The 12347-nt window shown below is 41.5% G+C and overlaps 1 non-coding gene across 1 annotated transcript; it reads right to left on the bottom strand.

Annotated features, from left to right (window-relative positions):
• Positions 1-4870: 4870 nt before the first annotated feature.
• LOC112730782 (small nucleolar RNA R71) lies at positions 4871-4978 on the bottom strand. The gene has a single exon (XR_003166592.1). It is a non-coding gene; the product is annotated as a small nucleolar RNA R71 (small nucleolar RNA).
• Positions 4979-12347: the final 7369 nt, after the last annotated feature.

Here is a 12347-nt window from a genome sequence, read left to right as displayed (position 1 = left end):
AAATGGGCGTTGAATGCCCAAAATGGCCACCAACCTGGCGCTGAACGCCCAGAGTTGTGTGCAAAGGCATTTTTACATGCCTAATGGGTGCAGGGATGTAAATCCTTGAACACCTCAGGATCTGTGGACCCCACAGGATCCCCACCTACCTCCACTCACTTCTTCTCACCACTCTCTTTCACACAACCACATAAACACTCTTCCCCAAAAACCGTTCACCAATAACCTCAATTTCTCTTCCCCATCACCTCTTCACCACTCACATCCATCCACTCTTCCCCATAAACCTACCTCATAAACCCCACCTACCTTCAAAATTCAAAACCAATTTCCCACCCAAACCCACCCATATGGCCGAAACCTTCCCCCCTCCCTTCCCTATATAAAGCCCTCCATTCTTCATCAAATTCACACAACACACCCCTCTACACCCTTCTTGGCCGAAACACTTCCCACTTTCCACTCCCCCTCTCCTCCATTTCTTCTTCTTCTTCATCTATTCTTTCTTTTATTGCTCGAGGGCGAGCAAAATTCTAAGTTTGGTGTGGTAAAAAGCATAAGCTTTTTGTTTTTCCATTACCATTGATGGCACCTAAGACCGGAGAATCCTCTAGAAAGGGGAAAGGGAAGACAAAAGCTTCCACATCCGAGTCATGGGAGATGGAAAGGTTCATCTCCAAAGCCCATCAAGACCACTTCTATGATGTTGTGGCCAAGAAGAAGGTGATCCCCGAGGTCCCTTTCAAACTCAAAAGAAATGAGTATCCGGAGATCCGACATGAAATTCAAAGAAGAGGTTGGGAAGTTCTAACAAATCCCATCCAACAAGTCGGCATCCTAATGGTTCAAGAGTTCTATGCCAATGCATGGATCACCAGGAACCATGATCAAAGTAAGAACCCGGATCCAAAGAACTATGTTACAATGGTTCGGGGGAAATACTTGGATTTTAGTCCGGAAAATGTGAGGTTGGCGTTCAACTTGCCAAACATGGAAGAGAACGCACGCCCCTACACAAGGAGAGTCAACTTTGATCAAAGGTTGGACCAAGTCCTTATGAACATATGTGTAGAAGGAGCTCAATGGAAGATTGACTCCAAAGGCAAGCCGGTTCAACTAAGAAGATTGGACCTCAAGCCTGTAGCTAGAGGATGGTTGGAGTTTATTCAATGCTCAATCATTCCCACTAGCAACCGGTCTGAAGTTACTATAGACCGGGCCATCATGATCCATAGCATCATGATTGGAGAAGAGGTGGAAGTTCATGAGATTATACCTCAAGAACTCTACAAGGTGGCTGACAAGTCCTCCACTATGGCAAGGTTAGCCTTTCCTCACCTCATTTGCCACCTATGCAATTCGGCTGGGATTGACATAGAGGGAGATATCCTCATTAAAGAGGACAAGCCCATCACTAAGAAGAAGATGGAGCAAGCAAGAGAGCCCATTCATGGAGCTCAAGAGGCGCAAGAAGCTCATTACCATGAGATCCCGGAGATGCCTCAAATGCACTTTCCTCCATAAAATTATTGGGAGCAAATCAACACCTCCCTAGGAGAATTGAGTTCCAATATGGGACAACTAAGGGTGGAACATCAAGAGCACTCGATCATGCTTCATGAAATAAGAGAAGATCAAAAAGCAATGAGGGAGGAGCAACAAAGACAAGGAAGAGACATAGAAGAGCTCAAGGACATCATTGGTTCCTCAAGAAGGAAACGCCACCATCACTAAGGTGGATTCATTCCTTGTTCTTATTTCTTCTGTTTTTTCGTTTTCTATGTTATGTGCCTATCTATGTTTGTGTCTTCATTACATGATCATTAGTAGTAGTAACTATGTCTTAAAGTTATGAATGTCCTATGAATCCATCACCTCTCTTAAATGAAAAATGTTTTAATTCAAAAGAACAAGAAGTACATGAGTTTCGAATTTATCCTTGAACTTAGTTTAATTATATTGATGTGGTGACAATGCTTCTTGTTTTCTGAATGAATGCTTGAACATTGCATATGTCTTTTGAAGTTGTTGTTTAAGAATGTTAAATATGTTGGCTCTTGAAAGAATGATGACTAGGAGACATGTTATTTGATAATCTGAAAAATCATAAAAATGATTCTTGAAGCAAGAAAAAGCAGCAAAGAACAAAGCTTGCAGAAAAAAAAAATATAGGCGAAAAAAAAAATAGAAATAGAAAGAAAAAGAAAAAGCAAGCAGAAAAAGCCAAAGCTCTTAAAACCAAGAGGCAAGAGCAAAAAGCCAATAACCCTTAAAACCAAAAGGAAAGGGCAAATAAAAAGGATCCCAAGGCTTTGAGCATCAGTGGATAGGAGGGCCTAAAGGAATAAAATCCTGACCTAAGCGGCTAAATCAAGCTGTCCCTAACCATGTGCTTGTGGCGTGAAGGTGTCAAGTGAAAACTTGAGACTGAGCGGTTAAAGTCAAGGTCCAAAGCAAAAAAAAGAGTGTGCTTAAGAACCCTGGACACCTCTAATTGGGGACTTTAGCAAAGCTGAGTCACAATCTGAAAAGGTTCACCCAATTATGTGTCTGTGGCATTTATGTATCTGGTGGTAATACTGGAAAACAAAGTGCTTTGGGCCACGGCCAAGACTCATAAAAAAGTTGTGTTCAAGAATCATCATACTGAGCTAGGAGAATCAATAACACTATCTGAACTCTGAGTTCCTATAGATGCCAATCATTCTGAACCTCAATGGATAGAATGAGATGCCAAAACTATTCAAGAGGCAAAAAGCTATAAGTCCCGCTCATTTGATTGGAGCTATGTTTCATTGATAGTTTAGAATTTATAGTATATTCTCTTCTTTTTATCCTATTTGATTTTCAGTTGCTTGGGGACAAGCAACAATTTAAGTTTGGTATTGTGATTAGCGGATAATTTATACGCTTTTTGGCATTGTTTTTAGTATGTTTTTAGTAGGATCTAGTTACTTTTAGGGATGTTTTCATTAGTTTTTATGTTAAATTCACATTTCTGGACTTTACTATGAGTTTGTGTGTTTTTCTGTGATTTCAGGTATTTTCTGGATGAAATTGAGGGACTTGAGCAGAAATCAGATTCAGAGGTTGAAGAAGGACTGCTGATGCTGTTGGATTCTGACCTCCCTGCACTCAAAATGGATTTTCTGGAGCTACAGAACTCAAAATGGCGCGCTTCCAATTGCTTTGGAAAGTAGACATCCAGGGATTTCCAGAAATATATAATAGTCCAAACTTTGCCAAAGTTTAGATGACACAAACTGGCATTCAACGCCAGCTCTCTGCCCAATTCTGGCGTCTAGCGCCAGAAAAGGATCCAAAACCAGAGTTGAACGCCAGAAATGGATCAAAACCTAGCGTTCAACTCCACAAATGGCCTCTACACGTGGAAAGTTAAAGCTCAGCCCAAGCACACACCAAGTGGGCCCCGGAAGTGAATTTATGCATCAATTACTTACTCATGTAAACCCTAGTAGCTAGTTTATTTTAAATAGGACCTTTTACTATTGTATTAGACATCTTTGGTCTCAGTTTTAATCTATTGTTCATCTTAGGAGACTATTGATCACGTTTTAGAGGGGCTGGCCATTCGGCCATGCCTGGACCTTTCACTTATGTATTTTCAACGGCAGAGTTTCTGCACTCCATAGATTAAGGTGTGGAGCTCTGCTGTTCCTCAAAGATTAATGCAAAGTACTACTGTTTTCTATTCGATTCATCTTGTTTCGCTTCCAAGATATTCATTCGTACTTCAATCTGAATGTGATGAACGTGACAATCATCATCATTCCCTATGAACGCGTGCCTGACAACCACTTCCGTTCTACCTTCGACTGAATGAGTATCTCTTAGATCTCCTAACCAGAATCTTCGTGGTGTAAGCTAGAATGATGGCGGCATTCAAGAGAATCTGGAAAGTCTAAACCTTGTCTGTGGTATTCCGAGTAGGATTCAATGAATGAATGACTGTGACGAGCTCCTAACTCGCGATTGCAGGGCGTTAGTGACAGACGCAAAAGGATAGTAAATCCTATTCCAGCATGATCGAGAACCGACAGATGAATAGCTGTGCTGTGACAGGGTGCGTTGACCATTTTCACTGAGAGGATAAGATGAAGCCATTGACAAGGGTGATGCCTCCAGACGATTAGCCGTGCCGTGACAGGGCATTGGATCATTTTCCTGAGAGATGACCGAAAGTAGCCATTGACAGTGGTGATGTATCACATAAAGCCAGCCATGGAAAGGAGTAAGACTGATTGGATGAAGATAGTAGGAAAGCAGAGGTTCAGAGGAACGAAAGCATCTCTATTCGCTTATCTGAAACTCTCACCAATGATTTACATAAGTATTTCTATCCCTTCTTTTATTTAATTATTATTCGAAAACTCCATTACTATTTTATATCCGCCTGACTGAGATTTACAAGGTGACCATAGCTTGCTTCATACCAACAATCTCCGTGGGATTCGACCCTTACTCACATAAGGTATTACTTGGACGACCCAGTGCACTTGCTGGTTAGTTACACGGAGTTGTGAACCATGGTCTTGGCATCATGTTTTTGGCGCCATTTCCAGGGAAAGAAAGAGCAATAAATTTTACATAATTAAAGTGTAATCACGATTCCGCGTACCAACTTCCATCTGAAGATCCTTTTCAGTTCTTAACTGAATTCTTGCAGATCTGTGATACTGTTAAGACTAATGGAGTAGATCCTGAAGTCTACAGGCTCATGCTTTTCCCTTTTGCTGTAGGAGACATAGCTAGAGTATGGTTGGACTCTCAAACCAAAGACAGCCTAAACTCTTGGGATAAGGTGGTCACGGCTTTCTTAGCCAAGTTTTTTCCTCCTCAAAAGTTGAGCAAGCTTAGAGCTGATGTTCAAACCTTCAGACAGAAAGAAGGTGAATCCTTCTATGAAGCTTGGGAAAGATACAAGCAGCTGACCAAAAAGTGTCCTTCTGACATGCTTTCAGAATGGACCATCCTGAATATATTCTATGATTGTTTATCTGAGCTATCAAAGATGTCATTGGATATTTCTGCAGGTGGATCCATTCACCTAAAGAAAACGCCTTCAGAAGCTCAAGAACTCATTGACATGGTTGCTAATAACCAGTTTATGTACACTTCTGAGAGGAATCCTGTAAGTAAAGGGGATGCCTATGAAGAAGGGAGTTCTTGAAATTGATACTCTGAATGCCATATTGGCTTAGAAGAAAATATTGACTCAGCAAGTCAATATGATTTCTCAAAGTCTGAATGGAATGTAAGATCCATCCAACAGTACTCAAGAGGCATCTTTTAAAGAAGAAGCTTATGATCCTAAGAACCCTGCAATAGCAGAGGTAAATTACTTAGGTGAACCTTATGGAAAAACCTATAATCCATCATGGAGAAATCATCCAAATCTCTCATGGAAGGATCAAAGGCCTCAACAAGGCTTTAATAATGGTGGAAGAAACAGGTTTAGCAATAGCAAGCCTTTTCCATCATCCACTCAGCAACAGACAGAGAATTCTGAGCAGAATCCATCTAGCTTAGCAAATTTAGTCTCTGATCTACTTAAGGCCACTGTGAGTTTCATGAATGAAACAAGGTCTTCCATTAGAAATTTGGAAGCAGAAGTGGGCCAGTTGAGTAAAAGGATCACTGAAATCCCTCCTAGTACTCTCCCAAGCAATACTGAAGAGAATCCAAAAGGAGAGGGCAAGGCCATTGAATTAATTACCATGGCCGAACCCACAAGAGAGGAGAAGGACGTGAATCCCAAGGAGGAAGACCTCCTGGGACGTCCAGTGATCAATAAGGAGCTTCCCTCTGAGGAACCTAAGGAATCTGAGACTCATCTAGAGACCATAGAGATTCTATTAAACCTCCTTATGCCATTCATGAGCTCTGATGAGTATTCCTCTTCTGAAGAGAATGAGGATGTTACTGAAGAGCAAGCTACCAAGTTCCTTGGTGTAATCATGAAGCTAAATACCAAATTATTTGGTATTGAAACTTGGGAAGATGAACCTCCCTTGTTCACCAATGAACTAAGTGATTTGGATCAACTGACATTGCCTCAGAAGAGACAGGATCCTGGAAAGTTCTTAATACCTTGTACCATAGGCACCATGATCTTTAAGGCTCTGTGTGACCTTGGTTCAGGGATAAACCTCGTGCCTCTCTCTGTAATAGAGAAACTGGGAATCTATGGGGTGCAAGCTACTAAAATCTCATTAGAAATGGCAGACAATTCAAGAAAACAGGCTTACGGACAAGTAGAAGACATGTTAGTAAAGGTTGAAGGCCTTTACATCCCTGCTGATTTCATAGTCCTAGATACTGGGAAGGATGAGGATGAATCCATCATCCTAGGAAGACCTATCCTAGCCACAGCAAGAGCTGTGATTGATGTGGACAGAGGAGAATTGATCCTTCAATTGAATGAGGACAACCTTGTGTTTACAACTCAAGGATCTCTCTCTGCATCCATGGAGAGGAAGCAGAAAAAGCTTCTCTCAAAGCAGAGTCAACCAAAGCCCCCACAGTCAAACTCTAAGTTTGGTGTTGGGAGGCCGCAACCAAACTCTAAGTTTGGTGTTGGGAGGTCTCAACAAAGCTCTGCACATCTGTGAGGCTCCATGAGAGCCCACTGTCAAGCTATTGACATTAAAGAAGCGCTTGTTGGGAGGCAACCCAATTTTTATCTATCTAATTATATTTTTCTTAGTTATATGTCTTTATAGGTTCATGATTATGTGGAGTCACAAAATAAATATAAAAATTGAAAACGGAATAAAAAACAGCGGAAGAAAAATCACACCCTGGAGGAAGCATCTGTCTGGCGTTCAACGCCAGAACAGAGCATGGTTCTGGCACTGAACGCCCAAAATGGGCAGTATCTGGGCGCTTGGTATGCGAAATTGCTACTCAGGTTGTGAATTGTTGTTCGAAATTGATTCCCTGGCAATGGCACCAAAAACGGATGCACAGGACCATGGTCTAAACATATCTTCACAACTTCGCATAACTAACCAGCAAGTGAACTGGGTCGTCCAAGTAATACCTTACGTGAGTAAGGGTCGAATCCCACGGAGATTGTCGGTATGAAGCAAGCTATGGTCACCTTGTAAATCTCAGTCAGGCGGATATAAAACAGTAATGGGTTTTCGAAAATAAATAATAGAATAGGGATAGAGGTACTTATGTAAATCATTGGTAGGAATTTCAGATAAGCGAATGGAGATGCTTTTCGTTCCTCTGAACCTCTGCTTTCCTGCTATCTTCATCCAGTCAGTCTTACTCCTTTCCATGGCTGGATTTATGTGATACATCACCATTGTCAACGGCTACTTTCGGTCTTCTCTCGGAAAAATGATCCAAATGCCTGTCACGGCACGGCTAATCGTCTGGAGGCATCACCCTTGTCAATGGCTTCATCTTATCCTCTCAGTGAAAATGATCAACGCACCCTGTCACGGCACGGCTATTCATCTGTCGGTTCTCGATCATGCTGGAATAGGATTTACTATCCTTTTGCGTCTGTCACTAACGCCCCGCAATCGCGAGTTTGGAGCTCGTCACAGTCATTCATTCAATGAATCCTACTCGGAATACCACAGACAAGGTTTAGACCTTCCGGATTCTCTTGAATGCCGCCATCATTCTAGCTTACACCACGAGGATTCAGATTAGGAGATCTAAGAGATACTCATTCAGTCTAAGGTAGAACGGAAGTGGTTGTCAGGCACGCGTTCATAGGGAATGATGATGATTGTCACGTTCATCACATTCAGATTGAAGTACGAATGAATATCTTAGAAGCGAAACAAGATGAATTGAATAGAAAACAGTAGTACTTTGTATTAATCTTTGAGGAACAGCATAGCTCCACACCTTAATCTATGGAGTGTAGAAACTCTACCGTTAAAAATACATAAGTGAAAGTCCAGGCATGGCCAAGAGGCCAGCCCTCAAACGTGATCTAAGATAGCATACAACTGATCAAAGATACCAAATCCACTTCCGGGGCCCACTTGGTGTGTGCTTGGGCTGAGCTTGAGTGTTGCACGTGTAGAGGCCATTTGTGGAGTTGAACACCAGGTTTTGATCCATTTCTGGCGTTCAACTCTGGTTTTGGATCCTTTTCTGGTGCTGGACGCCAGATTTGGGCAGAGAGCTGGCGTTGAACGCCAGTTTACGTCGTCTATTCTTGGCCAAAGTATTGACTATTATATATTTCTGGAAAGCCCTGGATGTCTAGTTTCCATCGCAGTTGGAAGCGCGCCATTTCAAGTTCTGTAGCTCCAGCAAATCCACTTTGAGTGCAGAGAGGTCAGAATCCAACAGCATCAGCAGTCCTTCTTCAACCTCTGAATCTGATTTTTGCTCAAGTCCCTCAATTTCAGTCAGAAAATACCTGAAATCATAGAAAAACACACAAACTCATAGTAAAGTCCAGAAATGTGAATTTAACATAAAAACTAATGAAAACATCCCTAAAAGTAACTAGATCCTACTAAAAACATACTAAAAACAATGCCAAAAAGCGTATAAATTATCCGCTCATCACAACACCAAACTTAAATTGTTGCTTGTCCCCAAGCAACTGAAAATCAAATAGGATAAAAGGAAGAGAATATACTATAAATTCCAAACTATCAATGAAACATAGCTTCAATCATATGAGCGGGACTTGTAGCTTTTTGCCTCTTGAATAGTTTTGGCATCTCACTTTATCCATTGAGGTTCAGAATGATTGGCATCTATAGGAACTCAGAGTTCAGATAGTGTTATTGATTCTCCTAGTTCAGTGTGATGATTCTTGAACACAGCTTCTTTATGAGTCTTGGCCGTGGCCCTAAGCACTTTGTTTTCCAGTATTACCACCGGATACATAAATGCCACAGACACATAATTGGGTGAACCTTTTCAGATTGTGACTCAGCTTTGCTAAAGTCCCCAATTAGAGGTGTCCAGGGTTCTTAAGCACACTCTTCTTTTGCTTTGAACCTTGACTTTAACCGCACAGTCTTAAGTTTTCACTTGACACCTACACGCCACAAGCACATGGTTAGGGACAGCTTGGTTTAGCCGCTTAGACCAGGATTTTATTCCTTTAGGCCCTCCTATCCACTGATGCTCAAAGCCTTGGGATCCTTTTTATTTGCCCTTGCCTTTTGGTTTTAAGGGTTATTGGCTTTTTGCTCTTGCCTCTTGGTTTTAAGAGCTTTGGCTTTTTCTGCTTGCTTTTTCTTTTTCTTTCTATTTCTATTTTTTTTCGCCTATATTTTTTTTTTCTGCAAGCTTTGTTCTTTGCTGCTTTTTCTTGCTTCAAGAATCATTTTTATGATTTTTCAGATTATCAAATAACATGTCTCCTAGTCATCATTCTTTCAAGAGCCAACATATTTAACATTCTTAAACAACAACTTCAAAAGACATATGCACTGTTCAAGCATACATTCAGAAAACAAGAAGCATTGTCACCACATCAATATAATTAAACTAAGTTCAAGGATAAATTCGAAACTCATGTACTTCTTGTTCTTTTTAATTAAAACATTTTTCATTTAAGAGAGGTGATGTGTTCATAGGACATTCATAACTTTAAGACAAAGTTACTACTACTAATGATCATGTAATGAAGACACAAACATAGATAAGCACATAACATAGAAAACAAAAAATAGAAGAACAAGGAATAAATCCACCTTAGTGATGGTGGCATTTCCTTCTTGAGGAACCAATGATGTCCTTGAGCTCTTCTATGTCTCTTCCTTGTCTTTGTTGCTCCTCCTTCATTGCTTTTTGATCTTCTCTAATTTCATGAAGGATGATGGAGTGCTCTTGATGTTCCACCCTTAATTGTCCCATGTTGGAACTTAATTCTCCTAGGGAGGTGTTGATTTGCTCCCAATAGTTCTGTGGAGGAAAGTGCATCCCTTGAGGTATCTCAGGGATCTCTTGATGATGAGCTTCTTCATGTGCCTATTGAGATCCATGAATGTGCTCTCTTGTTTGCTCCATCTTTTTCTTAGTGATGGGCTAGTGAGATGAATCTTTCCATCTCCCATGGCTCAGAGGTGGAAGCATTTGTCTTCCCTTTCCTCTTTCTTGAGGTTTCTCTGGCCTTAGGTACCATTAATGGTAATGGAAAAACAAAAAGCTATGCTTTTACCATACCAAACTTAGAATGTTGCTCGCCCTCGAGCAAAAGAAGAAAAAATAGAGGAAGAAGAAGAAGATATGGAGGAGATGGGAGGATGTGTGTATTCGGCCATATGGGTGGGATTGGGTGGGAAAGAGATATTGAATTTTGTAGGTAAGTGGGATGTATGGATGTGAGTGGTGAATGGAAAACAGAAGGGATGATCATGAATGGAGAGAGAGGGTGAGGTAGGTGGGGATCCTGTGGGGTCCACAGATCCTGAGGTGATCCTGTGGGGTCCACAGATCCTGAGATGATCCTGTGGGATCCACAGATCCTGAGGTGTCAAGGCATTTGCATCCCTGCACCAATTTAGGCATGTAAAATGCCCTTGCACACAACTCTGGGCATTCAGTGCCAGGTTGGTGCCCATTTTGGGCGTTCAGCGCCAGAACCATGCTCTGTTCTGGCGTTGAACGCCAGGCAGATGCTTCCTCCAGGGTGTGATTTTTCTTCTGCTGTTTTTTATTCTGTTTTTACTTTTTCTATTTATTTTGTGACTCCACATGATCATGAACCTAAGAAAACATGAAAAACAAAAATAGAATTAGATAAATAAATATTGGGTGCCTCCCAACAAGCACTTCTTTAATGTCAATAGCTTGACAGTGGGCTCTCATGGAGCCTCACAGATGTTCAGAGCATTGTTGAGACTCTCCAACACCAAACTTAGAGTTTGATTGTGGCCTCCCAACACCAAACTTAGAGTTTGACTGTGGGGGCTTGGGTTGACTCTGCTTTGAGAGAAGCTTTTCATGCTTCCTCTCCATGGTTGCAGAGGGAGATCCTTGAGTTTTAAACACAAGGGAGTCCTCATTCCATTGAAGGACTAGTTCACCTCTGTCAACATCAATCACAGTTCTTGCTATGGCCAGGAAAGGTCTTCCTAGGATGATGGATTCATCCTCTTCCTTTCCAGTATCCAGGACTATGAAATCAGCAGGGATGTAAAGGCCTTCAACCTTTACTAACACGTCCTCTACTTGTCCATAAGCCTATTTTCTTGAACTGTCTGCCATCTCTAATGAGATTTTAGCAGCTTGCACCCCATAGATTCCCAGTTTCTCTATTACAGAGAGGGGCATGAGGTTTATTCCTGAACCAAGGTCACACAGAGCCTTAAAGATCATGGTGCCTATGGTATAGGGTTTTATGAACTTTCCAGGATCCTGTCTCTTCTGAGGCAATGTCAGTTGATCCAGATCACTTAGTTCATTGATGAACAAGGGAGGTTCAACTTCCCAAGTATCAATGCCAAATAATTTGGCATTCAGCTTCATGATTGCACCAAGAAACTTGGCAGTTTGCTCTTTAGTAACATCCTCATTCTCTTCAGAAGAGGAATACTCATCAGAGCTCATGAAGGGCATAAGGAGGTTCAATGGAATCTCTATGGTCTCTAGATGAGCCTCAGAGTCCTTTGGTTCCTCAGAGGGAAGCTCATTATTGATCACTGGACGTCCCAGGAGGTCTTCCTCCTTGGGATTCACGTCCTCCTCTCCTTCTTTGGGTTCGGCCATGGTGCTTATGTCAATGGCCTTGCACTCTCCTTTTGGATTCTCTTCTGTATTGCTTGGGAGTGTACTAGGAGGGATTTCAGTGATCCTTTTACTCAGCTGGCCCACTTGTGCTTCCAGATTTCTAATGGAATATCTTGTTTCATTCATGAAACTTATAGTGGCCTTAGATAGATCAGAGACTAAGTTTGTTAAATTAGAAGTATTTTGCTCAGAGTTCTCTGTCTGTTGCTGAGTGGATGATGGAAAAGGTTTATTATTGTTAAACCTGTTTCTTCCACCATTATTAAAGCCTTGTTGAGGCTTTTGATCCTTCCATGAGAAATTTGGATGATTTCTCCGTGATGAGTTATAGGTGTTTCCATAAGGTTCACCTAAGTAATTCACCTCTGCTATTGCAGGGTTCTCAGGATCATAGGCTTCTTCTTCATAAGAAGCCTCTTGAGTACTGTTGGATGCAGCTTGCATTCCATTCAGACTCTGAGAGATCATATTGACTTGCTGCGTCAATATTTTATTCTGAGCCAATATGGCATTCAGAGTATCAACTTCAAGAACTCCCTTCTTCATAGGCGTCCCATTATTCACAGGATTCCTCTCAGAAGTGTACATGAACTGGTTGT

This window comes from Arachis hypogaea, chromosome 12, assembly GCF_003086295.3.
Source record: "Arachis hypogaea cultivar Tifrunner chromosome 12, arahy.Tifrunner.gnm2.J5K5, whole genome shotgun sequence".
NCBI classification, from domain to species: domain Eukaryota; kingdom Viridiplantae; phylum Streptophyta; class Magnoliopsida; order Fabales; family Fabaceae; genus Arachis; species Arachis hypogaea.
The sequence above is the reverse complement of the archived record's forward strand: the minus strand, read 5'-3'. Positions and strand labels throughout refer to the sequence as shown.